This window comes from Solanum dulcamara, chromosome 1, assembly GCF_947179165.1.
Source record: "Solanum dulcamara chromosome 1, daSolDulc1.2, whole genome shotgun sequence".
NCBI lineage: Eukaryota > Viridiplantae > Streptophyta > Magnoliopsida > Solanales > Solanaceae > Solanum > Solanum dulcamara.
This window is the reverse complement of record NC_077237.1, coordinates 29,026,026-29,047,644: the sequence shown is the minus strand read 5'-3', so window position 1 is coordinate 29,047,644 and position 21,619 is coordinate 29,026,026. Positions and strand designations below refer to the sequence as shown.

The 21,619-nt window shown below is 37.1% G+C and overlaps 1 long non-coding RNA gene across 1 annotated transcript; it reads right to left on the bottom strand.

Moving 5' to 3' along the window:
• Positions 1–19,012: 19,012 nt before the first annotated feature.
• On the bottom strand, positions 19,013–20,409 carry LOC129887716 (uncharacterized). The gene is made up of 2 exons (XR_008766460.1): positions 20,243–20,409; positions 19,013–19,269 (listed from the first exon to the last, which is right to left on the bottom strand). It is a non-coding gene; the product is annotated as an uncharacterized LOC129887716 (long non-coding RNA).
• Positions 20,410–21,619: the final 1,210 nt, after the last annotated feature.

The following is a 21,619-nucleotide window of genomic DNA, read 5'->3' as shown; positions in this document are numbered from 1 at the left end:
AGACGACGAGGCAAATGTGTAAGAGTAATCCGTAAGAGGTATGTGAAGCTTACCCTTTGTTTTCTTTTGGCATGTCTTAGCCTTAAGTGATTGATATACGAAATATGGGGACAATTCCATTCATATAACCCCAAGTATGACTCATAAGTCTTATTCAGTTTTCGATGGTAGAATTCCTATACTAGTTGAGTTATTGCCTCTCAAAGCTTCTATATGATGGAGAGTAGAAAGTATATGAAGTTATCTCCTTTCTCTTGGCATGTTTTGGCATAAGTATGTAGAGCTACCCTTCTTTCCTCCTTATATGTCTTTGACATAAGTGTGGTTCTATGATGGTAAGGTAATGCAATAATAAGGTTATGATACGAGCTTTGGGGTAACTCCACTTTTAATCCCTAAATGTAATACGTATCTCTTATTCACTTCTGAATGTCAAACACTTGTAGTAAGTTGAACTACTTTCCTTGAACTCCATAGGTGAGAACTATTGAATGCATAAGCTCCTAGTCCTAAGGACTATGTGACGATGGGTATCCCTGATTCTATGAATTGTTAGTATTACTTTAGTACATGTATAGGGTCCCCGAGGTCCTAAGTGATATTGGACTCAATGGCATTTATAAGGCACTCGAGATGGCTACACTACTATTTTGGTCCTCAGACGATAGCTTAATCTTCTTAAATTATCGAGTCTGTGATAATGATTTAGATTGTATATGGTTACTCACTACTTGATTCGTGTATACTATAATACATCTTTCACCGAGTCCCATAAAAGGCCGGGTATGGTATATGATGATTGTGACACCCAGTCCCATAAAGAGCCGGGTACAGTATATGATGATTATGACACCAAGTACCATAAAGAGCCGGGTACAGTATATGATGATATAATGACACCGAGTCCCATAAATAGCCGGGTATGGTATATGATGATATGATGACACTAAATCCCATAAAGGGCCAGGTACGGTATATGATATGTGGATCGGGCTGAACGTTCCTCGATATTACTATATGATACATGGATCGGGCCGAACGTTCCTCAGTATTACTATATGATATGTGGATTGGAACGAACGTTCCTCGGCATTACTATATGACACATGGATTGGGCCAAACGTTTCTCAGCATTACTATATGATATGTGGATTGGACCGAACGTTCCTCGGCATTATTATATGATGTATGGATCAGACCGTACATTCCTCGTCATGTACTTACTATATACATGGATTGGGTTGTACGTTCTACAGCGCTAATAATATGTATGTCCTTATGATGATAGAATGATGTAGATGGTACACCGAGTCCCCTAATGGTTCGGGCATAATACATAATGGTAATATGTATGAATTTCTTTTATACGATGCGAGTATGGTAAATGGTTAAATGTTAGACTTTCCCCCTACATCCCTACGCCAACTGTAATCTCCTTACGATGTCTATGCTTTGTATACTCAGTATATATGTCGTACTAACCCCCCTTTATTCAGGGGGCTGTGTTCATATCCGCAGGTATAGATACACACTTTAGGGATCCGTCAGCGTAGGAGTTCCACTCAGCAGTTCAGAAGCGCTCTATTTTGTCGGAGCCTAGTTTTGGTATTAACCCTCGATGTATATATTTAATTGTTCACGGGTACGACAGGGGCCCTATCCCGCTTTATGTTACTATTCTTACTCTTAGAGGTCTTTGGACTTATGTATGGGTTGTGTATGGGTTATATATGCATGTATGTACAGTGGTGCCTATGATAAGCCTCGCCGACTTATATGTTATCCCACCTATTGATGTGCTATAGCTTAAACAGAGGACATACTTACTTACAAATAGCAGGGATATATGTGAGTGCCTAGTTTGGAAACCCATCATGGCCTAAAGGGTTGGGTCATGACACATAGGTGACATATTCAAATACACCATATCATCCACATCAAATTCAAGCTCTCTCCTCCTAGTGTTCGAATAGGACTTTTGATGACTTTGAGTTATTTTCAATCTTTCTCTTATGAGCCTTACTTTCTCCATTGCATCAATTACCAAATATGGACCAATCAATGCCATCTCACCTATTTCAAACCACCCCATCGGAGACCTACATCTTCTCCTATACAAGGCTTTAAAAAGAGCCATTTAGATGCTAGAGTGATAACTATTATTGTAGGAAAACTCAATCAATGGCAAATGGTCATCCAACTTCCTCTAAGATCAATCACACATGCCCTTAATATATCCTCCAAGGTTTTAGTTGTTCTTTGGGCTTGTCCATTAGTTTGAGGATGGAAAGCGGTATTTAGCTTGAGTTTAGTACCAAGACCTTTCTGACCTGACTTCTAAAAATGTGAATTAAATTAAGTACCTCTATCCGATATAATCGACAAAGGAATACCATGAAGTTTCACAAGTTCATGAATTTACAACTTAGCATAGTCTTCGGCACCATAAGAAGTCTTGACCGGTAGAAAATATGTCAATTTGGTCATTCGGTCCACAATGACCCAAATGGAATCATGTTGTCTTCTAGTACGAGGCAAACCCGTGACAAAGTCCATATTCATATCTTCCCACTTCCATGTAGGAATTTCAATTTCTTGAGCTAGACCTCCTGACCTTTGATGTTCAACATTCACTTGTTGACAATTAGGACACTTAGCCATGAACTCCGCTATGTCCTTATTCATGTCATTCCACCAATACACTTCCCTCAAGTCACAATACATCTTGGTGGATCCCGGATGAATTGAATACTAAGAACTATGGGCCTCATTCAATATCAACTCTCTTAATCCATCAACATTTGGAACACACAAATGACCTTGGTAACTTAGTACCCCATATTCTCTTAGGGAGAAAGCCTCAACAAAATATTCGGCAATCGACTTCTTCAATTCGACCAAAATTGAATCATTGTCTTGTTTGGCCTTAACTTCTACCGCAAGTGACGATTCCGAACTATTATGTATAAGAAGACCTACATCATTGGAATCAACCAAACACATACTTAAACGTGACAATATATGTACCTCTTTAACAAATTCTTTCTTACCTTCCTTAACATGTGCAACACTATCTATAGTCAATTGACTAAGAGCATCGGCTACAATATTTACCTTACCTAGATGGTACAAAATGCTCATGTCATAGTCTTTTAGGAGTTAAAGCCACCTCCTTTGCCTAAGGTTCAATTCCCTTTGACTAAATACATATTGCAAGATTTTATGGTTGGTAAACACATAAACATGCACCCCATAAAGATAATGGCACCAAATTTTTAACGCAAACACAACCGCCGCAAGTTCAAGATCATGGGTTGGATAGTTCTTTTCATGCACTTTGCATAATCTATAACCTTACCATGTTGCATCAAGACACAACCCAAACCAACATGCAAATCATCACAATAAACAACAAATCCATCTAAACATTTGGGTAATGTCAAAATAGGAGCCGACGTAAAACAATCCTTCAATATTTGGAAACTTTTCTCACATTCTTCCAACCATTGGAATTTTGCCTTCTTTTGTGTCAACTTAGTTAAAGGCAAGGCAATAGATGAGAACCCTTCAACAAACCTTCTGTAGTATCCAACTAGGCCCATAAAGCTTTTAATGTCTAAAGGAGATAATGGTTGAGGTCAATTCTTAACCGCCTCTGTTTTCTTTGGATTTACATTAATCCCATCATCGGACACCACATGGACAAGAAATGCAACCTCTCTCATCCATAATTCGCACTTACTAAATTTAATGAATAATTGATTTTCTCTTAATGTTTGCAACACAATCCTCAAGTGACCCATATGATCTCCCTCATTTCGAGAATAAATTAATATATCATCAATAAACACCACTACAAACATGTCCAAATATGGCTTGAAAATATGATTCATCAAATTCATGAATATAGCGGGAGCATTAGTCAAACCAAACGACATTACTACAAATTTAAAATGGTCATACCTTATCCGAAAATCCATTTTGGAAATATGGAAATTTGTTCCTTGTGATAACCAGAATGGAGGTCAATCTTAGAAAACTAGATTGCTCCTTGTAATTGATCAAACAAGTCATCTATTCTTGGAATTGGAAATTTGTTCTTTATGGTGACCTTATTCAATTGTCGGTAGTCTATACACATTCGGAGTGACCTATTTTTCTTCCTAACAAATAACACGGGATCACCCCATGGTGAAATATTCGATCTTATAAAACCCTTATCCAACAAATCCTTCAATTGTTCTTTCAACTCCTTAAATTCCACCGAAGCCATACGGTAAAGAGAAATAGAAATAGGTTGGGTATTGGGAAAGAGTTCTATGCCAAAGTCAATTTCCCTTTCGAGAGGAATATCGGGCAAATCATCGGGAAATACATCAAAGAACTCATTAACTATAGGGACCGACTCAAGAGTAGGAGTTTTGGAATTGATGTCCCTAACTCGCACAATATGATAAATGTACCCCTTGGAAATCATTGTTTTGGGCCTTAATACATGGGATGAATCGACCCTTAACCAATGAATCATTACCCTTTCATTCAATAATAGGCTCATTAGGAAAGTGAAACTTAACCACACGAGTCCTACAACATAACCAATCCATTCCAAGAATAATGTTAAAATCAGTCATATCAAGTTCAACAAGGTCACATGGAATAACTCTATGCAAGACTCATACGGGATAATTTCTATAAGCTCTCTTAGCTAATACCGAATCACCAACGGAAGTATAAACTGAAAAAGGTTTTATTAATACTTTGGGGAACACATGAAATCTCATAGCAATGTAAGGAGTAACAAAATATAAGTTCACACCTGGATCAAGAAATGCATAAACATCAAAGTTAAAGACTCGTAACATACCCGTGACCATATCGGGATCCTCATCAACCTCTTTCCTAGCATAAAGAGCATAGAATTGGTTGTTGCGTTGTCCACCCTTAGGTTGATATTGGGCGCCTTGTTGCACTTGGACTCCTTGAGGATGACCTTCTCCACCCTTGTTAGCAATAAGAGGGAACTTGGATCGCTTAAGGACCATCTTGTCACATCTATAGCAAGCACCTATTTCTATCAAGAACTTTCCTTCATGATTCTTTCCATACTTTGCACACTTAGGAAAAGAAGGGTTACTAGTATTTACACCTTCTTTTCCTTGAGCTTTAGGATATGGTACCCTATCCTTAGCAAACTTCTTCCTCGAGCTTTGTCTTTGTTGAGAGCGTCCACTACTACCAACGATCCTAGCATTGGAGAAACCACCTTCATAATGGTCCCTCTTAGAATCCCTCATCCTTATTTCCTTGAGCTTTTCTACTTTAATATTTTTGGCAAAAATCATGAGCCGAGATATGTCCATCTCCTTAACAAGCATAGTGGTGCGATATTTCTTAGCAACCAAGTCGGACACCCCCAATATGAATTTACTCATTCGGGCATGTGGATCAGCAACCAATGGAGTATACTTGAATAGCTTAGTAAACTTGAGGGCATAGTCCCTCATCCCCATATTGCCTTGTTGAAGATTTATGAACTCCAACTCTTTAGCCTACCTTAACTTAGGAGGAAAAAAGTGATCAAGAAAAGAAAGTTTGAAAGCTTCCCATTTAATAGGACCTTCATCCACCCTCTCCAAACTACATTGAGTGTACCAAACTTGGGAAATACCCTTAAGTTGGTAAGCCGCCAACTCCTCTTTTTCTTCCAAAGTCACCCCCATAATACTCACTATCTTGTAGACCTCATCAATGAACTCTTGAGGATCCTCATCAACTTTTGAGCCATGAACCTCTATTGGATTCATTCGTGCAAAGTCCCTTACTCTTGAGGTCGGAGTAGGAACATTAAGAGGAGTCACAACACCTTGGTTGGTCACCACTCAGGCTAGCATAGTAATGGCATTTTAGAACTCCGCATTAGTCATATGGTTTGGTAGGGGACCATTGTATTGAGGAAATGGGGGAGCTTGGGCTTCATTAACATTATTTCCCCTTGGAAATAGTGGTCTTCTTGGAGCCATCTTTCTGAAAATTGCAAAGAAAGACCATTAGGGAAAAGAAGTCTTACGATAAACTCTATAGCACGACATGGATCATGACAGAAGTGAGGATTCCTAAAACTCCTCAAAGCCTCCTACTCATAAGTGTGGCGCACTTCACACCCATGAATAAGACTCTACTTGACGTGGCATGTTGGACACCCTAGGGCACATTAAAAACCTTGTACTCTGATACCATGTTTGTCGTGACCCGACCTAGGGCCTAGTCATAACATGGAGATTAAAACCCCGAAGGGCTCCAACAAAGCCTATTGTACATATCATAAGCATACATAAGGTAAATCAAAAGTGAAAACATCATAAGAGTATCTAAACTATGAATAGAAAATTAGGAATGTCACATGACAACATAAACTTGAAATATTTGTCCAACTAGATGTCTCTACTCATGAATATGGGCGGGGGATAAGATATGTCCCTAGCTCACCCTCAATATAAAACATATAAAAAGACTTTGAAAATAATAACTAACTCGATAATTAGTCCCCAATAAATGAGAACTCACCACAAACACCACTAGATAGGAAAGCTTAACTAGCCACATAGATGAATATGATCTTCAACCTCAACCCCTACATTATAAGACAATGTAGGCAAAAAGTATGCATTAGTACGTTAGAATGTATAAGTATGAGGGAGTGACATGCAACTTAAATCATGGAATGCAATAGTCAAGTAAATCACATGATAAGATGAGGTAAGTAAAGTCATGAGAAAATAAGATTGACCAAAGCATTTAAAATGCATAATTTAAAATCATAGCATACATAAGAGATCATATACATGTGGATTAGGAGCCATAACCGACAATAAGACAATGTGAGCTATAATATAAAATCATGTTGTCTCCCCATACAATGAAGAAAAAGGAGAATCTACTTGCCTTGGTAGACTCTACCCCACTAGGCGAGTCATACATATGCTATATGTGGATCCAATAGCTAGGGCATGAAGGCAACCTATGGTGGCACGTAGTTTAGGAGACATGAGGTTGATACTAGGGCTTTTGGTAGGGACCCCACCTCAAGTCCACTCGGTGCTAAGTCAAATCCCATGAAATACTTGTAAAGCATAGAAATCATAATTATATATATCATAGTCATGATCATAGGTTTGTAATCATAGAGTAGCTCATTTTCATAACATACTTATAATGTAAGAATTATCCTTTCATCATTATAATCATATTTATATAATTCATATCGTTAGGCCTTAGGTCACCACATAAGGCCCTAAGTCACCTTTTAGGCCTTAGATCATCACATAGGGCCCTAAGTCAGCTTACTTCATAACTTGCATGAAATTCATACCTTAAACTTTGAGTAGAACTCAATTGCATAATCAATTGACTTTTAAAATCATGTAATTGACTTGAAAACATGCATGATCATAAACTTTATATCATCCCATACATAATTCATATAGATAATATCTCTTGGAAGTATAATTCAAAATACTCGTAATTTACATCATGAATCCTAGAGATCAAAATAGGAGAATTCATGGAAAAACTCTTCAATTTAATGCAATAACCATCAATTTATATCAAAATAGACTCAAAGATCATACTTTGAATCATAATTCATGCAATAGGAATAGAGATCATAAAACCCATAAAATACCATACTTTAATTTGATAGAAAACCTTGAGAAATTTATTGGGCTTCATGGATGAAAGAATCCATGAATCAATACCCACATACCTTAAGTGAGAACACCAAATAATTTAGAAGAACTTGAGATTTTTGATAGAGAGCTTGAGTGAATTTACTTAAAGTCTTTAATGGAGCCTTTGAGAATCTTTTGTAGAGAGAGAAACATTTGAGTAGGTGAATTATAGAAGAATAAATAGTGTTAGAGGTTTAGGTCAATTTATAGAGCTGAATTAGGTCCTAAAAATATCTAGGTTCATTAGCTAACAACTAGGGAAAAGTCTAAAGTGCCTTTACTAAAAACAAAATTTGGCCAAAAAACCATTGATAGGTTCGCAATGCAGAGGCAAGCAAGTCCGCGATGCAGACTTAGCACGCACCTTACTGCTTTGCGCAATTCCTTTGAGAAATCTATCTTTTGATCTACGGGTCCTAAAAATCCACCGAGACTATTTTCCGCAGGTTTGACCCCCTGATTGATATTTTGAACTCAGATTATTTAAAAAGATTAAGAATAATACATTACATGAACGGCCTATTTCTGAAGTACTTGTGAGCATTTTGAGGGATATTACAATATTCTCTAGATAATGCCTCCAAAAAAGGGTACCTCTACCTAGAGCAAGGGTTGATGATGAGGACCAAGTTTTTCTATTTCTCGAGGCTCCATATCATGAGGAGGCAGTTACACATGAGGAGTTTCAAAACACCATCACCTTTTTAGGCGAAGCCATAGACAACCAAACTAATCAAGGCATTTCTCCTCCTCCTTCTCAAGTGCCTACTCCAGCTTCTAAAATTCAGGATTTCAAGAGGATGAATCCACCCGAATTTGATGGTTCCAAGGTAGATGAGGACCCAATGGAGTTCATTAAGGAATTTTATCGGACTGTGGCTATCATAGAAGTGACTCCAAATGAAAAGGCAAAGCTAGTGTCCTATCAACTCAAGAGTGTAGCAAGGGTTTGGTATGAGAAATGAATGGTTAAGAGGGGTGAAGATATAGAACCCATAGAATGGGAAGAGTTCAAAGGTGCCTTCCTAGATCACTTTTTTCCTTTGGACCTAAAGGAGGCAAAGATTCAAGAATTTATCAACCTTTGCCAAGGGAGAATGAGTGTGAGGGAGTATGCCCTCAAATTGAGAAAATTGTCTGAGTATACTCCTTTCATGGTTTCTGATCCAAGGGCAAGGATAAGAAAATTCATCTCTGGTGTTTCTAGGTTTATGTCCAAGGAATTCAAGACGGCTATGTTGGTAAAAAAGATGGACATCTCCCAACTTATGATGTATGTGTAACAAATTAAGGAGAAGAAATTGAGGGAGAGGTCAAGAGGGTTTATAAAGGCTAGAGTTGATGGTGGAGGGTTCAATCACCAAAGGTCCAGTTATGGTGGTAGTGCAAAGGGCCAAAGTATGCAACGATTTGTGGGGAAAAGTCCGATCAATACTCTTCCTCCAAGGTTCAATAAGGAAATGGGTATTAATCGATGGTTCCAAGGGAGAATGTGGGTGCTCAAGCTTTCTCTGCTTGCAAAAAGTGTGGAAAGGCTCACAAAGGGGAATGCTTAGCCGTCTTCAGTGCATGCTTTAAATGTGGTAAATCGGGTAACCAAGCTAGAGATTGTAGAGGTGGTGGTCATAGTCTTCAAGGCCAAATTTCTCATGGTCAACAAGCTCAAGAGAGTGGCCAATGCACCAACTAATTTTATGCCTTGCATAGGAGATAAGAAGTTGGGGAAGCGCCCGATGTTTTTATTGGTATGTTAAATGTTTTTGATTTTGATGTTTATACATTCTTAGATATGGGTGCCAATTTATCATTTGTTACTCCATTCCTTGCTAATAGGTTTAATGTGTTATCCGAAATATTATTAGAACCATATTTGGTGTCTACCCCTGTTGGTGAGTCAGTTATTGCTAGAAAGGTCTATAAGGGTTGTCCCGTGTCTATCTTGTATAAAATTGTTCCTTGTGATCTCACTAAACTTGACATGATATATTTTGATGTTATTCTTAGGATGGATTGGTTGTATGTGTCTTATGTTTCTATAGATTGTAGAACTCATAGAGTCAAGTTTCAATTCCCAAGTGAGTCTATTCTTGAATCGATGGTTCATGATTCAGTAGTTAAGGGTAGATTCATTTCTTTTCTTAAGGCTCGAAAGTTGATTGCTAAGGGTTGCATCTATCATATTGTGAGGGTTAGGTATATCAACTCTAAAAGTCCTTCTCTTGAGTCGGTTTCTGTAGTTAATGAGTTTCCCAAAGTGTTTGTGTTCTTCCCAAAAGGGAAGTTGATTTTGGTATTGATCTTCTCGTAAATACCTAACCCATCTCTACTCCTCCCTATAGAATTGACCCGATGGAATTAAAGGAGTTAAAGGAATAATTAAATGACTTATTGGAAAAAGGATTCATAAGGCCAAGTATTTCACCATGGGGTGCTCCCATATTGTTTGTGAGGAAGAATGATGGGTCGCCCTAGATGTGCATAGACTATCGTCAATTGATCAATGTGACCATTAAGAAAAAATATTTAATCCCTAGGATAGATGATTTGTTTGACCAATTGTAAGGGAAAAGTCATTTAAGATTGATCTCTGGTCCAGTTATCATCAATTAAGGGTAAGGGAGTGTGATATTCCAAAGATGACTTTTTGAACAAGGTATGGTCACTTTGAGTTTTTGGTGATGTCATATGGATTGACGAATGCACCGGCGGTGTTCATGGATCTAATGAATAGGGTGTTCAAACCTTACTTTGATGTTTTTTTGGTGCTCTTCATTGATGATATTTTGATTTACTCTCGGAGTGAGGAAGAACATAAGAGTCATTTGAGGATTGTGCCTCAAACCTTAAAGGATAGGGAATTCTTTCCCAAGTTAAGTAAATCTAAATTTTGGTTGAAAGAGGTGGCGTTCCTTATTCATATAGTTTCCGGTGATAGGATCAAGGTCGATCCTAAGAAGACGGAAGTAGTGAGGAATTGGCCTAGATTATTGTCTCCTTCAGGCATTAAGAGATTTTTGGGTCTTGCCGGGTATTATAGAAGGTTCATCGAAGGGTTCTCTTTTATCTCTTCTCCTATGATAAAATTGACCCAAAATAAGACAAAGTTCTTATGGAAGGATGAGTGTGAGAAGATTTTTCAAACCTTGAAGGATCGACTTACCCCCACTCCTATTTTGACTCTATCAGAAGGAATAGAAGGGTTCATGGTGTATTGTGATACCTCGAGGGTTGGTTTGGGTTGTGTCTTGATGCAAAATAACAAGTTTATAGCCTATTCTTCTAGGAAATTAAAGGTGCACGAGCATAACTACCCTACCCATGATCTTGAGTTAGCAACCATTGTTTTTGCTCTAAAGATTTTGAGGCTTTACATCTATGGAGTACATATAGATGTATTCACTGATCACAAAAGTCTTCAATATGTGTTCACCCAAAAGGACCTCAATCTAAGACAAAGGATATGGCTTGAACTCCTCAAGACTATGACATGAGTGTACATTATCATTCGGATAAAGCCAATGTTGTTGTCGATACTCTTAGTAGGAATTCTATAGGGAGTATGACCCATGTTCATTAAGGGAAGAAGAAGTTGGTAAGGGATGTTCATCGGTTGGCTAGATTGGCGATGAAGTTGAGTGGTTCTAATGATGGCAGTATGTTTGTGCAAAATGGGTCCGAATCATCTTTGATAATATGTTAAATCAAAACAACACCTTGACCCGACATTGGTGGAGTTAAAGAAATTGGTGAAAGAAAAAAAAGTAGAAGTCTTTTTATAAGGGGGGATGGGGTACTTCACTACCAAGGTCAGTTATGTGTTACGAATGTGGATGGACTAAGGGGTTTGATCTTGAAGGAGGCTCGTAATTCTTCATATTCTATTCGCCTCGATACGACTAAAATGTATCGATACTTGAAGGAATTTATTGGTGGGATGGCATAAAAAAGTCCATAGCAAGGTTTGTGGTCGAATGCCTAAATTGTCAACAAGTCAAGGCCGAGCAACCTAGCACAAAACATTGAAATTCATATTTGGGAGTGGTAAGATATGAGTATGGACTATGTAGTGGGTTTGCCTCATAGTTGGAAACATCATAACTCAATTTTTGTGATTATTGATAGAATGATGATGTCGGCTCACTTCCTATTGGTGAAGACATCTTATAGCGCTGAGGATTATGCTAAGTTGCATATTTGGGAATTGGTAAGGTTGCATGGTGTGACCTTGTCAATTATTTTGGATGGTGGTACCAAATTCACTTCTCATTTTTGGAAATTATTTCAAAGGGGACTTGGTACCAAAGTGAAGCTATGTACTTATTCCATCCTCAAAATATTGGGCAAGCCAAATAGGTAATTCAAACAGTAGAAGATATGTTAAGGGTTTTTGTGTTGGAGTTCAACGGTAGTTGTGATGACCATCTACCGCTTATGAGTTTGCTTACAACAATAGCTACCACTCAAGTATTAAGATGGCGCCAATTGAGGCTTTGTATAGGAGATGATGTAGGTTATTGGTTGGTTCATTCGAAGTAGGTGAGATGACCTTTTTGGGTTCCGATTTGGTGCTTGATGCTTTGTAAAAAGTGAGAGTCAGAAGAGAAAGGTTGAAGATGGCTCAAAGCGCGAAAAGTCCTATTTCGATATTAGGAGAAGGGATCTTGAGTTTAGTATGGATGATTAGGTATACTTTAAGGTTTCACCCATCAAGGGTGTAATCTGATTTGGTAAAAAGCAAAAGTTGAGCCCTAGGTATGTGGGGCCTTATAGAATCTTGAGGCGTGTTGACAAGGTTTCTTATGAGTTGGATTTGCCATTGGAGATGGCTATGATTCATCCGGTATTCCATGTGTCTATGTTGAGAAAATGTGTAGGTTATCCAAGTTCTATTGTGCCTTTGAAAGTAGTAAATGTTGAAGAAAGCTTTACCTATGAAGAGGTCCTAGTTGAAATTTTAGACGGAACAGGGAAGTTCCATCCATCAAAGTCATTTGGAGGAATCAACAAGTTGAAAGCCTACATGGTACGCGAAAGAGGATATGATGAAGCGATACCCTCATATCTTTCACTTTACTCAAGCCTAAGGTACTAAGTTATTCATGCTTGAATTGGTTAAGACCCTACATTTCAGTTTTCCTAAGTCTTTCATATGAATGCATGTTTATGAAGTTGGATTTAAAGTCACATTTTATGTTACATATGAAAATCTCATGGTTTATGCATGTTTATATGTCATTGCATTCGTGTTGGGTTGCTAGTCCTCCCTTTTTATGCTAGTTGAATCTCATTCAAGGATTAATATTCCCAAGGGGGAGATATTGTAAGACCCCATACATCAAAAAGTCGAAATAAAAGAAAAACTTTGGAGAATGTGCTAGATTCGAGTTCTACAACTCAACCTATGGGTCGTAGAAACTCCAATGAGTTGTAGGAGTGACTCATACAACTTATGTTAAGGTTGGAAATTTAGTAAGTGAAGGAACAAGTCCACGAGTAAAGGTTATGACTGGTAGACACCACAAAGAATCATAGAATGCCCTACAATGAAAGTTTAGAGATCAGTCTTCAGGGTAGCTCATACCCTGCAAGACGAGTCATTTCTACAAATCATAGAAGTGTTTACAGTTTGTAGGGATGAGTCATAGGAAATGTTTTGAGGGTCAATTCTCAGGGTTTTCTCAGACCCTGTAGGAAAATGACTCATCGACCCCTCTACGGATCGTAAGGATGGTTCGTAGGGACTGTTTTGGCCAGATTTTAAGATAGGCATTTTAGTCTTTTCCTATGTTCTATCAGTAAAGTTTGGTCATTTTGGGACTAAATCTACCCTCTTTGATGACCCTAAGCCTTCCTAAACCCCTTATTCTGAGATTTACTTCAATTTCACAAAACCCTTCTCTCCCAAAAGCTCCTCTCAAAGGTCTTCTTCATGAGAAGCAAATTCTAGGGTTTCCTCCAGACCACGTCTCCATACTAAATTACAAGGTCAAAATCTATCAAGGTATGTGGGTCTTTATCCATGGTTTCTTTCACCTATGGAGCCCAAAAACCCCTTTCAAATCTTGATTACAAGTAATAATTTTGTAGGGTTTACTTTACCTTCTATTTAAGGGCTTAAATCATGATTTAACCATTGATTATTGGTCTATTTTAATGTAATGTGAGCTCAAAGGCATGGATTAATTGATTTCAAGTGTCCTCTCTATTTAGTTTCTCAAAGGCTTTCATGAGATTCATGGTGGGTTATTCAAGCATGATTTCAAATTGATGAATTCCATAATATTTATGCATGATTTACACTACTGGCATGTCGAAAGTTGAATTGACTTAAACCCGCCTAGTTTTACTCTATTTTCATGAAAGTGTGATTTTAAAGTTATAGACTCCAACTCAGTGTTTATGAAAGTTAATTTATATGATTATGAGAGTCTTTGAATGAAGAAATGAATGTTGGTGTGATGCCTTCTCACCCAAATTAATGGATTCTTTATGCGAAAGGACAGTTCTTGCATACTTAAATCACCAAAGGTTTTAAGGAGTTATTCTACCTAATGATGATTTGATGTCTTAAAATATATGTATGTTTATCTTACTATAATATACTATTATGTAGGATTTGACTTAGAACCAAATGAGGCTTGAAGTTGGATTTGGGAAGGGAATTCTAGCAGCAATCTCTAGTTTCTTGAACTATGTGCCAACATAGGAGCCCTTGTAAGTTAGACTAGTGGATCCACAAATAGCCATTTAATGTTAAAGAAATGAATGTTGACGGAGTTCTACATTGGCAAGTAGTCTCCGTTTCAAAGGTAGGAGGCTACGTTGGATTCCATGTTATAGCTCACAGGGCCTCAATGTGGGTTATAGTCATCTTCCTACAAATGAATGCTTCAAATGCAAATTACTTGATTATACTTGCATACACTTACTCATGTACTTTACTTTATATTGTATTAATGATTTTTATTGTATTGCATGCCTACCTACTTAGTACATTCAAAGTACTAATGCATAATATTTTCTACATGTTCTCACCATGAAGGGACTAGTGTTCCTCCTTGTTCTCCTCCACGTGGCTAGTTGAGATTTTGCTTGAAGTCTACTTTTGATGAGTTCCCATGTTTTGGGAATAATATTTCTTTATATTTCTAGCGTATGTCATGTTGAGACTTTTAGACATTTACCATGACATTTTATTTTATTTTAATTGATGGCTAGCTATGGACTTGTCTTAGCCCCTGCCAAGTCTAAAGATAGAGGTATTGTTGGATATATGAAAGTTGAAGCTTGAGTATTATGGTTCTTATTATGATATTTCTCTTAGTCCCTATTTTCCCTTGTTTTCCACTTGTTTATTTATTGTCATTACCTATTAAAGGATAAATGAATGCTAAGAGGCTTGGGTGAGCTACCTCCAGGTTTTCATTTGCCGTGTCATATCTAGGAACTAGGCTTGGGTCATAATAGTTGCGGAACCTCATTCTCAACAATGTTCCTTTGACTCAATGTTCTCTTTGAAGGCATGATCTGAAAATCGTGAAACGCATGAATTATAAGGAGATTTCATAAATATAAAGACTATAGCATGAGATGATGTAAGGAAGAAGGGAAATAATTTCTAAAGTCCTGTAGCCTCCTTATTATAGATGTGTGTTTCACACCGATAAGAATGACTCTAGAAGACTCGACTTCATAGACACCCTAGGACTCTTGAACTCTGTATGATGATACCAAGTTTGTCATACCCCAAGCCTACACCCTAGATGTGGCCGGCACTCAGAAACCATTATTGGTCCCAAGAAAACCACTTGGCCTGACTAACTCACTCAGTGGAGGACTTTAGCTCATAAATAAACTTAGATGGAAACACTAAAACATGCAACTTAATACTCTTTAGCATAATTCATTCAACTCATCAATAAAATTCATTGAACTCTATCTACTAGTCTATGAAGTCCCTAGAACACTGACTCTAAAATAGGTACCGGGACGGTCCACGACTACCTCAAACTAATAATTAATTAACTAAAAAATAATAACTCAAGAGTACCTCTGAATGCAAAGAGGTCTCACCAAAAGCTGGGTAGAAATTGATATTCAACGGTGTGATGGTTAAGGATCACTATCACTTATATCTACATCATAAAATGATACAGTTCGAATGACGTCAGTACATGAAACGTACGAATATGTAAAATGGAAAATAAAAACTTATTCAGGATACTCAACTCAAGGACTCATCTCTAAAAACAACTCAACTCAAATAAGCATGACATACAATAAGGGACCATGTTTTAAAAAATAGTAATGCAACTCAGTGTACGAAATATATTAATTTTTTACTTTTTAGGGAGTTTCTCTAATCGAAAACCATCACTTATGAGCTATGTGATGATACAACAAACTTTTATCTTTTCCACACCCGTATAATACGTTTTCAGGGTAAGAGACGCAAACTCATATCTAGATCCAATAAAAGACCTCTTTTGGAACAATGAGGAATCATCTGAATGAATGGTAAGATCCTATCCTAGACTGGCTACGTAGTTTTTGGCGTTCGAGTTCTTCTAAACTCTTACCCAAATCGGTACTCAATACTACTCCTAAAATATAATTTATTTTGCTCATAACTCAAATGAGTGTACTTACTCAATTAGATCAATTAGTCTCTTTTGGACTTAGCTCAAAACTCAATTCTTTTCAATTCATCTCTTCTCTTTAAAATAAACATAAACTCACTTCTAAGCTCAATCTCAAAAGAGGTGTTTAAAAATGTTCACATTATTTATACTCAATAATTTTCATGCAAAAAGTAGTGATTAGGAGACTACTCAACTCATGCTCAAAATGATACATAAAAGACTTTTCAAACTTAACTCAATTTCAAAATGATAAATGAAAGGCTTTTCAAATTCAACTCATGCTCAAGCTATTTTTCAATCAAATAATGAAAATAATTACTCATTTTTTAACTCAAACAATGCATAAGTTATAAATATAAAATTCAACTAGGGTTCACGTGAATGCAACGATGAATCCCAAATCACAAAACTCAACTGAAGAAACTCATCAAGATATATTTGAACTCATGCTCAAGCTATTTTTCAATCAAATAATGAAAATAATTACTTATTTTTTAACTCAAACAATGCATAAGTTATAAATATAAAATTCAACTAGGGTTCATGTGAATGCAACCATGAATCCCAAATCGCAAAACTCAACTGAAGAAACTCATCAAGATATATTTGAATATACCTAAGAACACAATGAAATTTAGATAGAAAACTAAAGAATTCACATTATCATTATTAAATCTCAACTTTACCATATAGAGATGTAGGGTAGGAGGATGAACTTAGTCCATCATTATGTAGCCTTACAAACCTAGAATGAAGATTTCCTAAGCAAAGATTGAAGAGTAAGCTTGAAATACTTGAACCCTAGCTTCTCCTCTTCTCTTTAGTTCATGCTCTCAAAAAATTTGGGTGTTTAATAAGGGAAAAACCCCTTTGGGTACTGATAAGGGACGAAATTTATTCCAAAATAGAGTGGGTTATTTGGAAAAGGTGGGGAAATACCAAAATGCTCCTCATTAAAACAAAAATCGAGCAAAAATAAGGTTTCATGTCTAATTTTTTGAATTCTTCTTCTCCTCAAAATTTTGCCAGATCAAAATTTCCCAGTTTGGGTTTTCATAAATTTTTCAATTTGGATGGGGACCTGGTCCTCAGATTCATTTTTTTTAGATTTTCTTCTTGGTTCTCGAAATAATCTAAGTTAGAATAGTACGAGGTGTTACATAACATGGATTGATTCAAGGGAAGGAGTGTCGGCACTAGTATATCAAACATAAGAAAGATATGCTAGACAGCATTTCCTACAAATTGTCGTACCATCATAAATGAAATCAGACCCCTCAGCACATGGCTACCCATACATGTCCACATAACCTGTGGGATACCAGGCATACAAAAGGTAATAGTTTTTGAAAAACAATCCAAAACCGCATCATGAGGAGATATCCAATCCATGCCTAATATCAAGTCGAAATCTACCATATCCAATATAATCACCTGTGCCCTAGTATCATACCCCAAGATAAACACCACACAGGATCGAAACACTCAATCCACTACTAAAAAATTACCTACGGGGTTAGCTACATGCATAGGAATATGAAAAGGCTCAAATAACACATCCAACCATATAGCGTAATAGGTAGACACATATGAATAAGTAAAGCTCGGATCAAACAAAGCAAAAGAAGGCTGATGAGGGACAAAGATCATTTCTGGGGCATATTTGGACAATTGAATAAACTTCAAACTATATTCTTGCACAGTCATACTCTCTTGCTTGAGGTTCACAAACTCCTCAATTTTTGCTTCACGTAGCTCTTGGGGAAAAAAGTTATCAAGAAATGCTCTTTCAAACTCATCCCAAAGAGCAGGCTCTGCATCTTCACCTCTACTTTCTTCCCACTGGTTATACCAGACATTTGCGACATCCTTGAGTTGATAAGACACCAACTCAACACCCTCAATCTCTGTAGCATGCATCGCTTTTAGTATCTTCCACATCTCATCAATGAAATTTTGGGGGTCTTCATCAACGTTAGAACCCATGAAGACCGGTGGATTCATTCTCAGAAAATCTCTGATCCTCGTGGCAGCAGACGGCTCTTGATAACTAGAGCTAGGAGTTGGTGAACTCTGGCTACTATTTCGAGCAGCCACCAACTGGGTGAGCATAGCAATCGCTCCTCGAAAATCATCCTCAGAAGTAGGAGTGGTCTGAACAGTAGGTACTTGGGGTACCTCAGTAGACCTTGCAGGTCGGCCCCTAGTTCTCCGTGGAGGCATCACTGACTGTGGAACCTCAGTGTTGGCAGCGTTCCTCTGACTAGCTGAACGTTTAGGAGGCATGTCTGAAACGCGTAAACGCACGAATTAGAAAGAAAGCTTTTATAGAGTTAAACTCTATCGCACGAACTCAGATTATGAAAGAAGTGAAATAATTCCTAATGTCCTATAGCTTCCTGATTATAAGTGTGGTGCACGACACACCTATAAACAAGACTCTACTAGACACGGCTTCATAGACACCCTAGGACTCTTGAACTCTGTGCTCTGATACCAAGTTTGTCACGCCCCGAGAGGGTACCCTAGGCGTGGCCGGCACTCAGAAACCATCTCTGGCTTCCGAGAGAACCACTTGGTCTCATTACTCATTTGTTCATCAGCGGAAGACTTAATAATACTAATGTGGGATTGTCATAATCAAAGGAAAAATAGATAATTCTTAGAAGAAGTAGTTTCTAAGGAGAACTACTCCAATTACATCATCAGACTCTGTCTATGAAGCCTCTAATACTCTTAGATGGTGCCAATGACATGTCTATGGCTACCTCAAAAGAAACATCACACTCAACAATAATAAAAGGATAAGGAGTTCCTTCGAATACAAGAAGGACTCACCAAATAGCTGAAAAGAAATGATCTTCAACGATGCGCCTGTTGAGGATCTCTAACACCTGTATCTGCATCATAAAACGATGCAGGTCGAATGACGTCAGTACGTGGAATGTACGAGTATGTAAAATGGCAGGAAGGTAAGGACAGATATCAAGAAACTCCTCTCAAGAAAACTCAGCTCAGAACTCAACATCATCTCAACATGAATATGTAATGCAAGTTTAAAATACAATAATAAAAATAATAGTAATAAGCAATGCTTACTCAGTTGGGAGTTTCTCTAACTGACAACCATCACTTATGAGCTAGCGATGATACAACGAAGCGATGTCGTTGCCACATCCATCCAATACCTTGCCAGGGTAAAGGACATCACCATCTTGGATCCATTCATCAAAGTCCTCTTTTTGGGACTTAAGAGGCATAGCCTCCATCCTACGCTGGCTACGTAGTTCTGGGGTTTGAGTCAATTAAACTCTTACCCAACTCGGTGCTCAATACTACTCCCAAAATATGTGCTCATATTAAACTCATCATCTAGTCTCATTGGACTTTAATTTAAATCATCAAACTCATCTCATTTCATGTTCATCAATCATTATACTTCCAAAAACATCATTTACATCTTATCAAAACATCTTGCTCAAAATATCATTTTCTCAAATTCATTCAAATTCAACTCTTTTACTCTTTCAAAACTCAATAAAATACATATATAGTATTAATTCATATAACTCTATTTTTATCAATAAAAATAATAAAAAGCCAACATCTTTACTCAAAACATATGTAAAAATATTCATGAACATCAAATCAATTAGAATTCATGGGAAAGTAGCCATGAACAATAATTCCAATAATATGAGAGATAACAATAATAATAATATTAATGCATAAATATATCAAACTCAATAGAAGAAGAATTAATTAATCTAGAATTCAAGATTTGAATAAAACTCAACTATAACTCAATTATAATAAATTTAAATATTGGGCGCATGGACGAACTCAATCCAATGCTATGAAAGCCTTACATACCTTAAATCCGAAGGTTTACTCTGAATTGGAATACTCTTGGATCCCTAGCCTTTTCTTCTCGCCGGAGCGTTTTTTGTACTATCCGGAGTATAAGAATAACCGGAGTAGTATTTTTATACTACTAAAACTAAAACTATATTTGAGAAGAAGTATATAGAGAGAAGAAATGCTTAGGAAAGCTTGTCTAAAGATAGAGGTATTGTTGGATATATGAAAGTTGAAGCTTGAGTATTATGGTTCTTATTATGATATTTCTCTTAGTCCCTATTTTCCCTTGTTTTCCACTTGTTTATTTATTGTCATTACCTATTAAAGGATAAATGAATGCTAAGAGGCTTGGGTGAGCTACCTCCAGGTTTTCATTTGCCGTGTCATATCTAGGAACTAGGCTTGGGTCATAATAGTTGCGGAACCTCATTCTCAACAATGTTCCTTTGACTCAATGTTCTCTTTGAAGGCATGATCTGAAAATCGTGAAACGCATGAATTATAAGGAGATTTCATAAATATAAAGACTATAGCATGAGATGATGTAAGGAAGAAGGGAAATAATTTCTAAAGTCCTGTAGCCTCCTTATTATAGATGTGTGTTTCACACCGATAAGAATGACTCTAGAAGACTCGACTTCATAGACACCCTAGGACTCTTGAACTCTGTATGATGATACCAAGTTTGTCATACCCCAAGCCTACACCCTAGATGTGGCCGGCACTCAGAAACCATTATTGGTCCCAAGAAAACCACTTGGCCTGACTAACTCACTCAGTGGAGGACTTTAGCTCATAAATAAACTTAGATGGAAACAATAAAACATGCAACTTAATACTCTTTAGCATAATTCATTCAACTCATCAATAAAATTCATTGAACTCTATCTACTAGTCTATGAAGTCCCTAGAACACTGACTCTAAAATAGGTACCGGGACGGTCCACGACTACCTCAAACTAATAATTAATTAACTAAAAAATAATAACTCAAGAGTACCTCTGAATGCAAAGAGGTCTCACCAAAAGCTGGGTAGAAATTGATATTCAATGGTGTGATGGTTAAGGATCACTATCACTTATATCTACATCATAAAATGATACAGTTCGAATGACGTCAGTACATGAAACGTACGAATATGTAAAATGGAAAATAAAAACTTATTCAGGATACTCAACTCAAGGACTCATCTCTAAAAACAACTCAACTCAAATAAGCATGACATACAATAAGGGACCATGTTTTAAAAAATAGTAATGCAACTCAGTGTACGAAATATATTAATTTTTTACTTTTTAGGGAGTTTCTCTAATCGAAAACCATCACTTATGAGCTATGTGATGATACAACAAACTTTTATCTTTTCCACACCCGTATAATACGTTTTCA